Here is a 17910-nt window from a genome sequence, read left to right as displayed (position 1 = left end):
ACCATCATAGCAATGAAGTCATGGAAATACGAAAGCTTCCATAGGTGCAGGGTCTGGTTTTTCAGCTCCCGCATCCAATCATGTGATCCAAACTTCTGTTCTTTCATTTAATAGCTAACTGCTTCTTGGCTTTTCCAAAACAGTAGTGAGTTATACTTGTTTCAAAAATAGACATAAAACAAATTTTAAAAGTAATACTCTAGCGATAGAGCCAAGAGAGAATTTTAGTTTAGAAATAAGCATTCTTAGCAGGAAGCCAATCATTTATTCTTTCATCCTTTCACTTGCTCAATGTTTTAGGAATTGAATATAGACTTTCAAATAAAATATGACCATGAGAGAACTTTGCATCCTAGTTGAGGAGACAAGAATTGTCAGTGCTATGGAAATGTAATATATAGGAGCACTTGATAGGCCTGAGAAAAATATTTCTGTGTGTGTGTGTGTGTGTTTGCGTGTGTAGAAGGGAGAGAGTGAGATAAGATAATAAATGAAAAAGGGTATTTCTAGACCAAGCAGGCAGTCTATGAAAATAAATGCAAGATTTGAGACAACATAGCTTGTTTGTGGAATGTGAAGGAGTTTCATAAATTTGTGTTGGAGGAATGGTGAAGATGAGGTTTAGTCAGATCAGGGCCAGGCCTGTGCTAGGACCAGGAATTCACAATTATTATTTAATTAATACTTGTTGGTCTGACATCTGTAGACTTATAAGCCATAATGTCAACTTGTGCCTTTCATGGAACTATGTGTGTGTGTATGTGTACGAAAGGGATTCACAAGTCCTCATCAAGGCTGTGTCCTTTCCCTACCAAGTTTTTAAATCAAAGCTCATGAAAAAATAAAGCACCAAGTGCTCATCCAGATGAGGCTCTTATCTTTGGTCATTGTGCTGTTTAGCATTTTGCATCAAATCTAGATCTCCATTTATTTTCTTTTAGATGTGACTCAGGAGTTGGCCGTGGTGGGAACTGCTACTCTCATACCCTTTGCCATGGGTAGAGCTACAGAAATTAACCATAAAGAACCCATGTCAAGTTTCCACAGATATGTATATACACAATGTCAAAGTGCATGTTTTGGAATAAGTTTCATATCTTACAAAGAGTTTGGTGTTTGAAAATAGATAAATATAGGTCCAGATATTGACTTTTTATTGCTTAGATTTGTGATCCTGAGGAAATCATTAACTTTTACCAACCATGAATATACTAATCTGTAAACTGGATCTGTAAGTATACCTAGCTGTGCTGCATTGGTAATTTATGTGGACACAATATGAGGTAAGAGATAAGTGTATAGAAGTTGGTAGGAATTAAAACCCTACTATGTTGTTATTCTAATGATAATTGCTTTACAATGTTAGAATATAGTCATCCCAGAAATATCCAGATGAAATGACTAGCAGGCAACCTCAGCATTTAAAGACAAAGTTTGTTCAAAGTAAATAGGATGTTAATAATAATGATCTAATCCATTTTCTTCATTTCATACAGCAAGATCATCGGGGTAACTATGTAACCTTTACAAGGTCACCATCCAGAAAGTGGCAGAGTTTTGATGAATGAAGAAAGCTTCCCTTATGAATTAAAAATGTCATTATTGGCTCCAAATGTGTACACTGCAACCTTTCAATAAAGTCCTATTGAGTGAATTGCAATTGCCCTCTGGTATTGTAGGTAACTAGATCTTTTCTCTACCTTCTCATATAAGGGAGAAAATTATCACTGTATACACAGGCAATATTTGAGTGAAGCTCTGGCTTATCAACTCAAAGACTCTGAATCACCAAATGAAGGTTTTAGGGGCATTTCAAATGATATCACATTACTTTTTTTTTTTTTTTTTTTTAACAAATGGGCATTAAGAAGTAAAGTGATTCAGTAAACGGAAACTGGGATCCAGTAATGAAAGCAATGAAATTGGGCAGAGGAACAAAGGAAAAAGAAAGAACACTGCAATGTAAAGCATAGTCACTCATTAGAACAAAAATAAATCAAGGAGAGAGTAAGGTTTTCGTAATAAAACTAATTTTCTCATAATTTTGAACTCGTGGAAATTGCTAGGCTAGGGTTTGGTATACATTTCCCAATTGTGGAAATATAAATTTAATTGTGAGATGGGGGACTATGTGAAGAGAAAGGAAAAAGTGCTCATATGTATTGTCAAAGATAAGCCAATTCAACAAAAGGAAAATCTTTAAGACTCTTCCAAAACAGCATTATAGTTCTTCCTTTACTTGTGCCGACTATAAATGCCACAAAAAGTTGCTGCTGAAAAAACCAGACTGATTGCTTGTTTATTTTGAATATTACCTATTGATTGAGTTTGTGCATAAGCTTCAGATAACTCAAAGTGCATCTCCTTATTTGAAGAGCGTTATGAATCTGATTGACGTTCTCATATATCTTAGATGAAATTCCACATGTGATGAATGAGCTAGAATGAAGAGTTTGTGATCCCTCTCTCAAGGCTGTATTTGTGTGACCCTAATACGTAGCAACAAACTTAGATACTGTGCTTGGAAATCATTCAAAGTGACGTATTGCTCAAAATTAAAGCTCTTTATAATCTCACAACCTATACTTATTGTTAAAAATAGTAAGTAATGACACCATATGTGCTCCATGCAGTCCTGCTATCTTCTGAATGCACACTCTATCACTGTAATCGTCTTTTAACATACTTAATATTTAAAGAATTTTCTCAGTAATATATTTACCTGCTGTTCTGTTTTGGAGCAGATGCATACCTAAATTGCTGTTTTATACTCAAGCCTGTGAGCACTAAAAGGTTAAATAACATAACAGGTATTTGAATCCTTAGCTGTGGCATAACTAGGGCTAGAACTCCTTAGCTCTTCTAACTCCCAGCTTCACTGTAACCAACTATCAAGTCATATCACTTCTTGTGTCAAAGGAGTTAATATTATATGTAAAATGACTTTTTGTTAAACATTGGCCTACTATATCTACATTCAAAGTTAACTAATTCCCTCAGGGCAAACCCAAAGGAAGAATTGTAGCTATTTAATATCCTGAAAATCTGAAATGAGGGAATTTCTGCAGTTTTTATTACTGGTAGGTAATTATGTTCTCTGCAAAGATTCATAATACCTGTACTGAAGCTGGCCCTTCTAACCTGACTTTATTTTAATTTTGTTTAATTAGAAACTTATAAAATCTATAACTGGGCAAGCATTCATCTTTCCTTTGAAGTTAAAAGCCCAAGTTTTGGTCAGATTATGAGAAACGTAAGGGCATGTGTACACACACACACAAAACACACACATACACACCACACCACAATGACAACCACCAACAACATATTATTATAAAAATAATAAAAACAATTAGAAGTTATGTATACCTGAAGAAAGTCCACAAGTGTAACTATATACCATGGAAAATATTGGCTTAATAATCCATTTTCAAGGCCATTGCCACAAATGTCATGAAGTATAACTTCAAAATATAGGAAGAATGATCTTGTAAAAAAAAATTTCCAAATAAACTTTTATAAAGTGACTATTTGAAAAGAAATTGCTAATGTTCAATATATGTATACAAATATTAATTGATTATAGATAAAAATAAACCCAAGTCTTATATTTAATGGATAAAGAGTGTGGTCAGTAGAAATCTAAAGGAATTATGGGATTTTAATGCATTTTTCTTAGAGCTTCTGCATCATAGGTTATGAAGACACCAAAATATACCAAGTTCAGAGCTAATCTTTTTCTGCTGTTCTATTATTCACTCAGTTAATAGATTTTGTACAGCATAATGATCATTAATGATTATTCCTTAAGAACACTGACCCTAAAATATTTAGCAAGCAGCAAGCATTCAATTGAAATGTTGATTGGAAATGGGGAAATTAAACTGTCACTGATAAAATACTAAAGCTCATTATCACAAAGTTTCATTTTAAATGTTCAGAATTAGCTTTATTACTGCATCAGTAATGATAAGCATGAGTCTTAAATCTACGTCATTTAGGTTTTATGAGCATTATTAAAACACATTAACCACAATTCAATTAATTTACAAAATAAATGCTGTTCTACAATATTTGTTTTACTGGCTCTTAAGCAAAGGTGTTGCATTAGGAAGTCCAAAGCCATCTGCCTATGGAGTATATTTTATCCTTATCTCTCACTCCCAACTTTGTGGCTTTTCAAAGTATTCACTCTCCTCAGATAGGTAAATGTGCTGAAGGGAAAACACAGCTAGCTTGCTGCCACGCCTTTGTATCATTAGGACAATACTGACCTCTAGTGTTCTAAAGGTGGAGAAACCAGCCCAGCACTGTGCCTTACTTCCTCTTACTAACCACTTAGATCTTTTTCTAAAGCAACACGGGAACAATTTCACAGAAGAAGAAGAAAAAGAAAAAGAAGGAGGTGGAAGAGAAGGAGATGAAGAAGTAAAAGAAAAAAAGTCAGATTCCAACTGCTCCTACATATTCTCTGAAATAATTTATAAACCAGGGCCCTTTGGATCCTCCTTTAGAGAGGATGATCCCTTTAGCCTTCCTGTAGAATACAAACTTTAATACAATCGGTATAAGGCTTTACGACTAACTGTAGATGCTGGCCCTCCAAAACTTCTGACCACAGATAGAAACACTGGCTGTTTTGAACATTTTTCTGTACACTACATTTGTTCAATTATCTTCCCTTGAGACATAACTCGGGATAAATGCACAGGGTCCTCTAGGACCTAAGTGGGTGGAGAGTGAGGGAGAAAGGCCCCATGTGGTAAGTAAGCTTCCTGCTGTTCTCTAACCATGATAGTGCAAATTACAAAAAATAAAAAATAAAACTCTTCCAATATGGGTAATATTTCTGAGCTTCATGACAGGGATAAGGGATATGGGAGCAAGCCCAGAAACTTGAGGCACCTTGAAACCATCTTTGGAAACACCACAGATGGCTTAATTGCATTCTTTCTCATTTAGGAGGTCCCAGAGCTGGAAAAACTTCCTCTCCTCTGCCTAGAGAGGCAGCTGAGAAATTGAGCCTGAACCTCCTATAGCTCCAGAGATTTATTCAAGTTTGACGGACTGGATTCTTTAAATATATAGTGCAGTTGGTGGATCCCTGGGAGTCCAGCCTTCCTGCCTATTAAATTAAATGTCCTGCACTTGCCGAGGTTAGAGCTTGGACGAGAGCGTGTACACTTAGTGCATACTCATTAATGTTCATAAGCACAAAGATTTTTGGGGTGGGGTGTGCATCAAAGCTCTTCCTCCTCTAATGGGGCAGCCATTGATCTTGTGGTTGACTACAGTGGTCCATGACTCTTAGGCCAAAACTCCCAATCCTGTTAAACCGGTGCCCATTGGTTGCAGGATACCCCAACTGGAGCCTTCTGCCTAGGGCAGAACGCAGAGCCACATATCGTGGGGTGCTCGGTATACTGCAAATCCGAGGCACTGCATTCAGAGATGAGGCACTGTCACCGAGCACGGTGGTTGGGAGTATCTCCATCCCAGGAAGCTCAGCTCCCAGTGCATTCTGTCTAAACCGGGGGCCCTTCTCCGGAAAAAGCCCTGGCTGAGATCATGCAGGCATGGAACGCGGAGCTAGCAGGAGATTAAGGGAAGAGAAACCTTTCCTTATCCCCTGAACTTTGCGATAACAGAAGAAGGCAGGAAATCCAGCAGGGCTGGCTCATTTGAGCTCTGCTAACTTTTGGGATGGTTGGAGTGATGGAACCACACTGATTAGCTTTTTTTTTTTTTTTTTTTTCCGTTTCCTTTGCCCAAAGCAGACACAATCGAGTACGCTTAGACAGTTGATTGTCTTTCTGAATGCGATCGTTTTCCACCTCACCTACCCGCCCCCAGCTCCTCGTACTCACAATTTGTCGCTGTTAATCCTAAATGCCACAAGCCGGAGAACAGCAAAGTCAAAACGCTGGTCAGCCGTGGTACAGAATCCATTTCCCCCGAGTGAGCGGTCCCTCCCAATCGAATCCCAAATTCGCAGTCGCCAGCCGCGGCTTCTTCTGGCTCTCTCTCTTCTCTGCACGGCCTGACCCCCTCCCACCCCCCCTTGGAGAGGCACTTGCTCTTTCACACCATCCCGTGCCCAGACGCTCCACCGAAACCGTGGCGGGGGATTCTCCGGAGCTGCAGCTGGGGCTACGGTCCCCGCAACAGCCGCTAGCTGGACTCGCCTTCCTCGCCCGCCTCTTCCTTCTCTTCCCCCCTCCTTAACGGTGCAAATCCAAACCCAATTAGAACGACAGGCGCCGGAGCTCAGTGGACAGCCAAATCCACCTCTTCGGGCGCGAGAGCTGGAATCAGCACCGGGGTGGCGGACAGCTCCTTATAGGCGAGCGGGGCCGCGCGGCACCGCCCACAGCCAGGCCCGCCCCGCGCTCGCCTATAAGAGCAGCCTGGGCGGGTCTTTGCCCCGCTCGGGCGCTTTTCCTCCAGGCAGCCAAGCCGCTGTGGTCCCCTTTGGCTACCTGGGAGTGAAAGGGAAAGGAGATTCTCTCTCTCTACCCCCTACTGGCTTTCTCTTCCCTTCCCCCCATTTGGGAAACGAGTAGAGGTATTGAAATTCAAAGGAGATTTTCAAAGACCGCTGCTGAAGGATGCTAATAGGAGTTGGAAGACAGGCGCATTAGGAAGAGGGAATTTCCCACGGAAAGCTTTGTAATGAGCTAAGGAGATGCGTTCCTCCACCCCACCTTTGGAGGGGAGGGGAAAACAGAGCTTGAATTACGCATTTAATTTCCCCTGCGTTCGTTCCCTAATGGGAAAAGCTGATGGGTCTCGATAGGATCGGGATTTCTGGTTTCGCGGTTTAACGTTGTGCGCGCTCCCCTGCTTGCAGACCCCGCAGCTACTCCCACCGCTCATCCTCTCCCCGGTCTTGGCGTCTGCGTCTCCCTCCCGCTCTTGGCGCGTTGCTTCGGGCAGGTACTGCAAGGTGCTCTGGGGCTCTGGATTCGAAGTCAGTGGTTCACTGACGTCTCAGGGAGACGGAGAGAGGAGAGACACTTGGGTGTGGTAGTGATGAGAGTCAGGGTGGAAGCCCGGGTTGGCTCATAAGAATTCAAAATATGAGGACTCTGCTGTGGGAATTTGAATTTTGAAAAAGGGAAAGAGTGATTTTGGTTTCTTTCTAGACACCCCCTCTTGCAAATTTTGTTTCTGTTTTTGGCTTCTAGTATACATCTGGAAACTCTCCTGCTTTATCATAAATCAACTTAGTTTGTTTTTATTGGAAGCTGTCAGAGAGCTGTCAAATCTTAACAAAATGAGGGACCATAATGATTTCTCCTATTTGAAGCTTACAATGAAGTTAGGGTTGATGAACTCTACCCACTTCAGAGGAATTTGATGTCTCCCTCTCTCCCCATCCTCCTCTTACCTTCAACAGAAGCAATTATACAGTCTTATTTGTCATTGTAGACTCCTGACAATCCTGGCTGCACAACTATAGATGGGACTAGGTTTCAAGCAGCTTCTGCATGAATCCTGAGGTTAACCTTGTGTTCTTTGGTTACAGCTAGACTCACATCACTGAAATATTAAGAAATAGTTGAATGACAACTGGATTAGTGACCTCATCATTTTATTAGAGAAGAAAGAATTTCGAGGGTCCTATCACTTATACATAACTGATCCTCTTCTCTCCAAGCTTCTAACTAAAGATGATTATGTAAGTCGCTAGATTCCTGGGCAAACTGAAAGACTTTCCCAGCTGGGGCTTTAGTTGGAGTGCATGGCAGGCTGCAGTGGAGGACCACACCCAGAAGATGGTGAATGTCAACATATCGAGGCTGAGGTGACCTAAGGAGCTGCCCTCTTGGCAGTTGGGAAGGGGTCTGAAGAGAGGAGAGGGCTGGGGTTCAAAGTCTATCTGCATGGGCTTCTTTTTTCCTTCTACCCTCAGGGTACTGAGGAGCTGCCACCCAACCCCTAGCCTTTGAGGATCCCATGGTGTAAAACACCTATCTGGCTATTAATCATACTAAGAAGTCTAGAGAAATATACTGAGCCATTACAACTTGGTATGTTCTAATTGTATGTAAACACTTAGACATTTTTAAAAGTAGAATAGTACACATATAACTTAAGCTCCTTTTGCATTTTCTCAGATCCCATTCATCTGCCATCATACCTAGAAGTAAACACTTTACTTATCTGGTGTATATCATTCCTATACATAATGTTTTTAAACTTTTACCATATATATTTATCTCCCTGAACAATATGTAGAGTGCTTTGTCTTTAACCAATACAAAAGTGGTGTCATGTTCTTTCATTTTGCACCTTGCAATTTACTTAGTATTATAATTTTGAAATGTATGTATCCAGCTACATAAAGTCCTAGTTATTTTATTATAACTACTGTATTGTATTTCATTTCATAAATATGCCAAAATATATTCATTAATTCTTTGATGTATGGATCTATAGATTGTTTCCAGGGTTGTTGGTCTTTCCCTTAAAAAAGTACAATCTTGTACCTGTCTTTTAGCTATTCTTGCTCATATACTGAAGGGCAGAATTTCCGGACCATAGGAAATGCTTGTCTTCAGCTTTACTAGGTATTTTCTGTTATTCTTAAAATGACGGTACCAATTCACAAGTCTCCTCCCCCTAGAAAATCTCTAGGAAAACTAGAGATTTTCCCTAGTTCCACATCCCTAACAACTCTTCAAGACCCCTCTCTTTATGAATAGGAATATGATAGTCAGACAACACAAGTCTTTTGTCACTGAGTTTAATGTTCCACTATATAATTCCACCTTCTACACCTCACACCCCCCAAAATGTTTAGTTTAATATAACATTTCAAAAATTATAGAATATGTTGGCTTTGTCTTCTGGCAGGATGGCTTAAAATTATCTGTGTCAGTAAAATGTGCTTAGGATAGATATTAACAGGCAATTAGGAAAGTTTTTGCCATGAAGCCCTCAAACTGTGAATGGTATTCAAGTTAATAGTAAATATTGGAACTCTGCATTCATATGTCTATGTGCAAAACCAGTGTACAGTGTATAAATTTCACCTAATTTAAACTCCTGTTTAAAGTTGTAGCTTTTTTTCCTCTCCCTCAAACACACCTGTTCTCAGAGCAAGTTGAGCCTTAAATGTCAGACATTTGTCTAATATTTGTTAACATTTTAGTAAGAATACTGCAGCTCTGAATGTAGTGAGGGGTAAACAGCTGTTCCTCTGAGACAATAGTGTAAACAATGCCATCTTCTGGGGGCATTTTGCCAGCAAGTATTTATTAGCAGTAGAATATTAATCACTATAAAAACTGTTTTCAGCCACATTGATATTTACCTATTGAAATTCTTTTGTAAAGCTCTTAGTCTGATAAATCCACTGTCCAAATGGTGAAGTAGAAGCTGAGTAAACTCCCTTTTCTCCCCCATGTTTCTCCATATATAAAAATAACTCATCTTTGCAGAGCACTCTCCTTTGAAGAGGCTTAAAAGTTCTGCATGGATGGAGCAGGTTGAATACTAACAGAAAATGGGGGAAAAGTGGATAATTTTGAAACCCAAAAATGTCTATATTTTCAAGATGATAAATCTGACCATCTCCTCAAGACAAACTTCTATTTGAAATCCTAAAAAAAGACATGAAATGGATAGGATGGCGTTTCATTGTTTCTTTTCTTTGATTTTCGCTTGAGCACTTCCACTTATTTTTCCTTACGACACAGAAGGGAAAGAATCATTCATCAAATGGAATCTTTGCATTGGAATATTCAACAAGTGGTTCATCTCACTGATTTTATAATTCTCTTGTGAGGCATATAGAAGGCATGTTTGGTCATCTCCATTTTATTGATGGGATACCAAGAGGAGACAGATATTGACATGATAAATGTCACACAGAATTAATGGCTCCAACCCATAGGGGCACAGAAAATGAAGGTCTCCTCCCTCCCCCATTCTATTTCTTTTCTCTTTAGAAAGCTTACTGGTAAAAGTCACTATGACATATGGACACCTGGAATGTACTGAAGAAAAATCCACATATAATCACAGTAGGCTACTTTATTTTTAATATCAGTTCTTTTGGATTATTTTGACTTCTCATGTTATGGTTTGTTGTAAGGACTAAAGGCTAACATCTGTTGCCACCCAAATCTTCAAAACAGAGTTTTTCAAAATATTGATGTGGCAGAAAGCTAATTATTTTTCTTTTCATTCTTTCTTGTTTCATATTTTTTTCTTTATTTTTGGTTCCTCCTTAATAGTATGTTGCCAGTAATACGATACAGAGTGTAGGAAATAGAAAAAAAAATTATCTGCTTCCACAGAGTTAGGTATTATTTAGAAAACTAAGATGTAAACACATTAAAAAGTTAACAATACAAATTAGCATGTGACTATGAGTCAAATCTCTGAGATTACAAATGCTATGTGAGTTTTTAAGTTGACAAAGATTGCTTCCTCTGGGAAAGCTAAGTTGCCCTTGGCATAATGAATCGGTTCTTTGTCTCCTTGGAAGTAGGGGGATTTGAGTCACCCTGTGCCTTAAAGGTTGCTATTCAGATGAGGTCAAGTCAGGTATATTTGCATAACAGGAAAGTCAAGTCTTAGAATCATGAAGGCAGAATTCTACTTTTGCAGAAGAGTGTTCAGATTAAGACCCATTAACTTTAGCCACATATGGAGAAAAATCTACTTCAGCTTCTCCCCACTACTTCTCTCTCTGTCTCTTCTAGTTCTCACTTAAGCCCTATCTTGTCACAATACTTATCCTTGACATCAAAAATAGTTATCTTCTGTCATCTGCCTCCTGCCAGTACAAGGGCCTTTTCTGTTAGAGGCCTTTGTCGGGTGTGCATACTTCTCAGCTGGTAAGATGCTGTGCTGTTGCATATACTGCTCTTTCCTCTTTCCCTGGACTTTTTGTTCCACTGGCAAATGTTCAAGTCCAAACTCCACTAACAATTCTCTCTTTCCCTAACTCAGTAATTTCTCAAGAGTAGTTTCCTGAAGAATATTTAACTTTGAGTTTTCAGTACACATAGTAGGTTTTCAAGGAACGGTTGAGGTCTGATAATGTTAGCTATAAAAAGTCTTTGTCAGTTCTTTCAGGGGTTATAGCGATCCCCCAATCCACTCTTTGCACCAGAATGCAGAGGCTCCGTTAAGGACAGTTATCCTTATTTACCTTAAAATCAAGATGTCAACTATATAAAAAAAAATCACTGAAAATGCAGTTTAGGATTAATATCCTGATAGTTTATTTTCCGAGTCACATGTTTCTCCAACATTTAGATTTACTTCTCAGAGGGAATTTACCCTCTAAAGTATCTATGTAATTGCATTGGTACAAATCTAGCCATGCCACATCCAGAAACATATGTCAAAGATGATGTTTCTTTTTCATTTATTTCTGCCTCTCTCTAAAAGAACTGCTGCCTATAATCACGAAGAAGTCATTTTGATATATATAGCATTTCAGGAGACACTTGTTTGGGATAATTAAATGAAAATAATTCTGAGCTTAAAATAGGAAATTCTAAGTATTAGCCTTGCCTTTGAGGCTTACTATTACGAGGCCTGGAGTACGTAACTTGGTTTCTTTGAGATTCCATTTCCATACCTGTGAATTGTGAATTGTGATAATCCCTGGCTTTGGTATTTGTGCATATTCAAAGGAATCATACATTTAAACATACCTTTGTTATATGGACACAAGTTGTAAATGCTATGTCCTACCCTGAAGAAGACAACTTATTCAGTCCATAATCACAGGATTTCTAATGCATTTTATTTGCCAGTTCAAGTAAAAATAAGTGCAAACATGTAAAAATATTACTCATTCTAGTGGAAACCTGCATGATTTATTACTCAAAATAATCACAATAATTTAATTAACTCAACATTAACTTATTGAGCAACACTAATGTGCCTAGCCTTGTCTAATTTTTCTTTTTCTTTTCTTTTTTTTTTTCTGCTAAATAGATGTCATCAATGACCTGGTCCTATCTGAAGATTTTTATACTTTCCACAATTTCTAGCTGGGAAGTTGACATGTACAACAAACACAATGAGTGCTTACAGGAGAGGAACAATTTAATCCTATATTTTTCAAATCCATCCAAGTGGCAGACATTGAGGTCCTGGTCAACAGCCAATTCCAACTTTTTCCTTGATTCCAAAACAGGCTGGTAAAGAAATCACAATTGGAGTAAGCCTACCGTAGCAATTGCATACCCCTTTGAGAGTGATTATCTGATGCTGTGTGACTCAGTTCTGACCAAAAAGACTCAAGAGGAAAAAGAGATCTTCTTAGGAAAAGGGAGAAGAGTGGGAATAAAAAGGCCATTGCTACTGCAGTTTTCCCCATAGCATGGACAACATCTTGTGAGGGGATGAGGTTTGTAGTAACAATAGCCAATTTAGGAACCTAAAGAGTTGGCCAAGACTACAAGATGAGAAAAAACAAAGATGGACATTTCCTGAATCTTTATCACAACATTAAATTATTTCTACTCAAGAACTATAAATATCTATACTCTTTAAGCTACTACTTGTTAAGTCCTCTAGAAGAAAATAAAACAGTGTTCATTAAATATCAACCTGCAGTAGGCATTTGACTTTGTTTTCTCTTTTAGAATTCATGGCAAAATTCTGAAGTCAGTATCATTAGCTACATTTGGCATATAAAGATATTTTTTAAACTCCTGAAATTTAAGTAACGTTGTCCAAAACACAAAGCTATTATTTAGAAGTGCAAGGATCTGAACCTGTGTTTTCTGATACCAGATTTTTGGTTTATCATGTCATTGCTCAGTGCCATAACTGTTCACAAATGAAATATATCTACTAAATCTGTGTGTTTGTAGAGTGTGTGAGTGTGTGTGTGTGAATTAATCTGATCATTTGAGCCCACACATGATTGACAATTTGACTTCTATAAAAATTATTTTTAGTGTTACAAAGGCCCTGTTTCTGTCTCTTAGGGAATAGCTTACTTCACACCCAATGTGTTATTACTCAGTTTGTTAAAGGCAATTAATGAAGAACAGCAGGTATCTGTTCTGTCCTAGGTGCATATCTGATATTTAAGTCAGGCTGACATCTAAACGTAAGATCTGCAATAGCCACTACTAGGAAAACTGTTTTACAAAATTTTCCAAGGATATATTTTTCAGGAAATAAATTATTTGGAAGAAGAAAGAGCTGATTTCAAAAGATTATTTTATTATATAACCTAATCCCTAGTATTTATGTCCTTTTATCCCTTCTGAATTTAAATCAGCACACAAAGCACAGTAAAAACATTTATAATTTGCTTTTTATTGGCATTTTTAATAAGGTGGAAAGAATGTTAGCCTAGAGCCAGCAGGGGGTGTGCTGACTAGTAGGAAGTAAAAAATGTAGAGCGGATTTCAAGCAGCAGTGTGAGAAACTTTGTAGGCTGCTGAATTCTTGTTTATTTGTGGGAAAGTGGAGAGAGGACACAGGAGAAGGCACCAAAACACAAAAACAAATCAAAAACAGAAAAACAAATCTGCTGATGATGTTTTTAAAATTGTTGTTTACAACTGTTGTTACATCTACTAAGAAATCACACGAGACCTAGAATAATTGTTTATAATCCAAAATATTGAATACAAATTATCTTATTTTTAATGTTATTTTTAAAATATGCCACCTGCTTCTTTTGATGGGAAACTTCTCGATTTTAGCCCTGTTACAGGTACTGCAAATACTAGTTTAATTAGACTTAGGCTGCGCATATTAGTAGATCATGACGTAGCACTGAAAGCAAAAGGCCCTCAAACAGCAGAGAAACTTGCTGTCTAGTCAATATACTTTTATTTTTCCTTTTGCATGAAGGAAAACTTATTTTAAAGGGTAAATTATATATATGTGTGTGTATATATATATATATATATAAAACCTAATACATCTTTAATTAAAAATTATTAAAATAGGGAGGTTTTCAAAGAGTCAGTTATATGATGTCATTTAAGTGGAGCGTATCTTGATGCAATTTGCACAAGATTTTTTGTAAATCTGGCAATATGTAACTAGATGCTAGGAGTACACAGTAGCTATGCTCAAGCTTCATGCAATTTAAGAAAGAGGATTGGTATAAAAGGGAAGAAGAAAAACATGACATAGTCAAGAAGTCAGTAAACCCTGTCCTACAGGCCCAAACTGGCCGGCTGCTTGCTTTTATAAGTTCGTAAGCTTGAATGATCACTACATTTTTTAATAGCTGAAAAGAATCAAAAATAACATCTGTGACACATGTAAATTACATAAAATTCAATTTTTACTGTCTACCATAAATTGTGTGTGTTTTTTTAACACTATCATGCTAATTTGTTTGTGTTATCTAATCTACAGCTGCTTTTGCACTAATTGTGAAGTTCAGAAATTACCACAGAAACTATGTGATCTGCAGAGAATCCCTTGAACATGGGAGGCGGAGGTTGGGGGAGGCGGAGGTTGCAGTCAGGCTTCCTCCCCTTCTCTGACCAAAAATCTCTACAGTTTATCTAGGTCTCCAACTCACCCAATACCTGGATCAACACAACAAAAGCCCAAAAAGTGGACAAACAGAAGGAGAACAACTATGAAGGCTCATGAAAACTCATGATTTAGTAAGTTTTGTCCCTGTCAGACAACTAATTCCAATTACATTACATGACAGGGAAAATAACTCCAGTGCACTAGGAATGTGATCACACCTCAAAGAGGACTCCACCTCATCTTGGAGTCAGGAAAGATTCCTAGAAAAAATGACTTATGTGGTGGGCTGAGAGAGACGGGAGGAGGATGGAGTGCTTGCACCTTTAATTGACTTTGGGATGGAAACAGAATGACTAGAAGGAAGACAACCAGAATTACTGTGACCACCAAGTCGATAGGTGATTTAGCTAAGAGCCAGACCATGCAAGTGTGAAGGGTTTGATATTGTAGATATTGTATTTGTTGTTGAAGAAAGAAACCGGTATTGGAGAATTTGTTTGTTTCAAGGAGGGGAGTGGCTAGTGGTTTTTATATTTTATAGTTGTTTGGCTCCAAAAGTCAGTCAGGTCATTGCCAATCAGATAAACTAATTCTCATAGATGCGTTAGTAATTACAATGAGATAATGTGTTGCTTCTCCATTCAGCATAAGTTTTTACTTTAGGTGTTTCTAACACTTTACTCAAAGAAGCAATAGCTTATGGATTTGAGATTTGGTCTTCAGAGTATTGGGCACGTGCTTTTCATCTCACTTGATGTATATGATACAGAAGGCAAATTATATAAATTATTTGTATCTGTAAAATGGGATGGCAGCAAATCACAAAGTGTGAAAATCAGAGGTGAGGCAAATGAAGTACAATGGCTAGTGCCTGCAGCACTCATTAAATAGTTACTCTTACTGATAATTAGGTGGCACTAAATACGACACCTTAAGACACAGCAAGTCTTCGTTGGGAATATTTTGTTGCCTCTCTCATAGCAAAGCTTTGTAAGTGTGGCAAAATCATACTCATTTTCTCTATTGAAGATAATTATGGGCAGGGCAAGGTGACTCATGCCTGTAATCACAACACTTTGAGAAGCAGAGGTGGGGGCATCACTTGAAGCTAGGAGTTTGGGACCAGCCTGGGCAATATAGCAAGACCTTGTCTATACAGAATAATAATAATAATAATAAAATTAGCCAGGTGACATGGCACACACTTGTAGTCCCAGCTACTCTGGAGGCTGAGGTGGGAGGATCACTTGAGCACAGGAGCTCTAGGCTGAAGTTAGCTATGATCATGCCACTGCCTTTCAGCCTCAAGAAAGAGGGAGACCTTGTCTCTAAAAAAAGTAACAACAAACAAACAAAAAATCACATTCCCTTGGGGAAACAAGACATTTAGAATGCGACCAATGCACATCTTCTGCATGTTTCACATGTGTCTGGCAATTTGTTTCTAGTGGACAATGATGATGCAGTTTCTGAAAAATTAATAGCAAGTTTCAGAAACCAAATTGCAATGCCTCACAGTAAAGACCATTTTTTTTTGTCAATACAACCAAAAGGAATAGGCACAATAAAGTCATAAAAATTTATCAAGGGAAAAAGATGAACACTTCTTTATTTAAAGAAGACTTCAGACAAAAAGCAAAATGCTGTAGCTCTGATTTTTGTTAAATGATTAAAGATGGAGGAAGATCAGAATTGTAGGTGCTGAATTTCAAAGTTTGGTGCTGAATTTACTAGACAAATATTTACCAAGGAAATTCTATATTTATAACTTGCTGACTCTATCCCCACTTCCTATGAATAGCATTCTTTCTTTGGTCTGATATTGTTTCTAGTTTAGGAAAGAATCATCTCCTGTGTATAACCCTAGGAAGCATTTGTTTATAGCAGTAATGAGGATGGAGAAACTTCAGTTGGTTTCTTAGAAATCTTTTTGCTATACTCTTGGGATTACATATAAAATGTTATTTTCATCTTTTTCTTGTTTGTCGGAACATCTGATTAATCTATTTGAAAATCCATATTCCGGTTGTCTAGCAGATTTTCATTGGGTAAAAATGAAAACTAAATTCAGCATGAGTCTAGGAACTACCAGTGTGCAATTTCAGATTTATGGGATTGAATAGGATTCAATTAGATTTTGGGAAAAGAGTATATATAAATAAAATATGTATCCAATTTAATTTTAATCAAACATTTTATATGGGGGATTTTAATGATTTCAGCTCACCATTTTTGAACCATTTGCATAACTCTATACTGACATTTGTTCTGCTATTAAACAGAAAATAAAGCAAGCCCAGATCAAATGGGTTGGAGGCAAATATGGGAAGATGATAACATCATTTAATAATATGTTATAACAAAAAGGAAATCAAAGATGTTGGTAACTTCGGTTTAATGCACAGAAGATCACATTTCTCCACTTAGACTGATTTAAGAATGCAGGTTAGTTGACTACGATTAGCAAGACTTGCAATTATGTCAGGCAAGCACATCCTCCTCTGTTCACTTGGGTTATTTATGTATAGCAGTAGATCATGAGGACATGGATAAAGGCATTGCACTTATTTTCTCCTTGAGCAGTTTCCACTGATGTCTCTGATCCTGATACTGAATGACAGAACCCTGAGGATTCTGTATTGTTGTAGTTCTAAACCTTTTGCTGTGGGGTTTAGCCTGTGGATAGGAAGAGTCAAACAAGAACAAGTTATACAGTTTCTCTGGCTAGATGATGAACAATACGTGCTTCCTGTCCTTATGATGTTCCCACATGTGGATAGTGAAGCAGGCACCAAGATGACTAAGCTAGAGCAACAAGATTCGGTGAATCCAGAGCCAGAGCTGACGAATAACAGTTCCTCTGGCATGGAAGCAAAGGAGGAAATTCCAGGGAAGGCAAAGGCCCAAATCTGTGAACCTGTGTGCCATGTGCTGGGGAAAATGGAAATCTTCTAATAAACTAGAATGAATGTTGTGTGTACGGGAAGCCTATGGACTCAATGAGAAGAATAATTAGTGAATGTGTCCATGTTGTCTATATTTTAGGTGGGTCAGAAGGAAGGATTGAGTGCAGAAGACAAAATGTTAATCTGAAGTGGGGTCATTTTCATATTTAGGCTTAAACAAGACTATAGACATTACCATTAAAGTATAGAAATAAAAAATATGATGATATTTTTAAGTGTCATAACTTCTAATTATTTGCCATCATATTTTTGGTTTACTCCCTTTCAAATACACTTAAGCATAATTTTAGCCTAGAAGAGAGCAAGACCTAATATTTGGCTAGTTCAGGGAGTGACTTACAAGCAAAGAGGTTCCAAACATGATTTTCCCAATTTCTTATATTTCTAAAGCAACCCAAGTAGAAATACTGGCAAAATATGACTGAATTTTCAAAAAATCAAGTCGCTTCTTTGGAGA

This window comes from Trachypithecus francoisi, unplaced genomic scaffold (genome assembly GCF_009764315.1).
Source record: "Trachypithecus francoisi isolate TF-2019V2 unplaced genomic scaffold, Tfra_2.0 Lachesis_group13, whole genome shotgun sequence".
NCBI lineage: Eukaryota > Metazoa > Chordata > Mammalia > Primates > Cercopithecidae > Trachypithecus > Trachypithecus francoisi.
The sequence above is the reverse complement of the archived record's forward strand: the minus strand, read 5'-3'. Positions refer to the sequence as shown.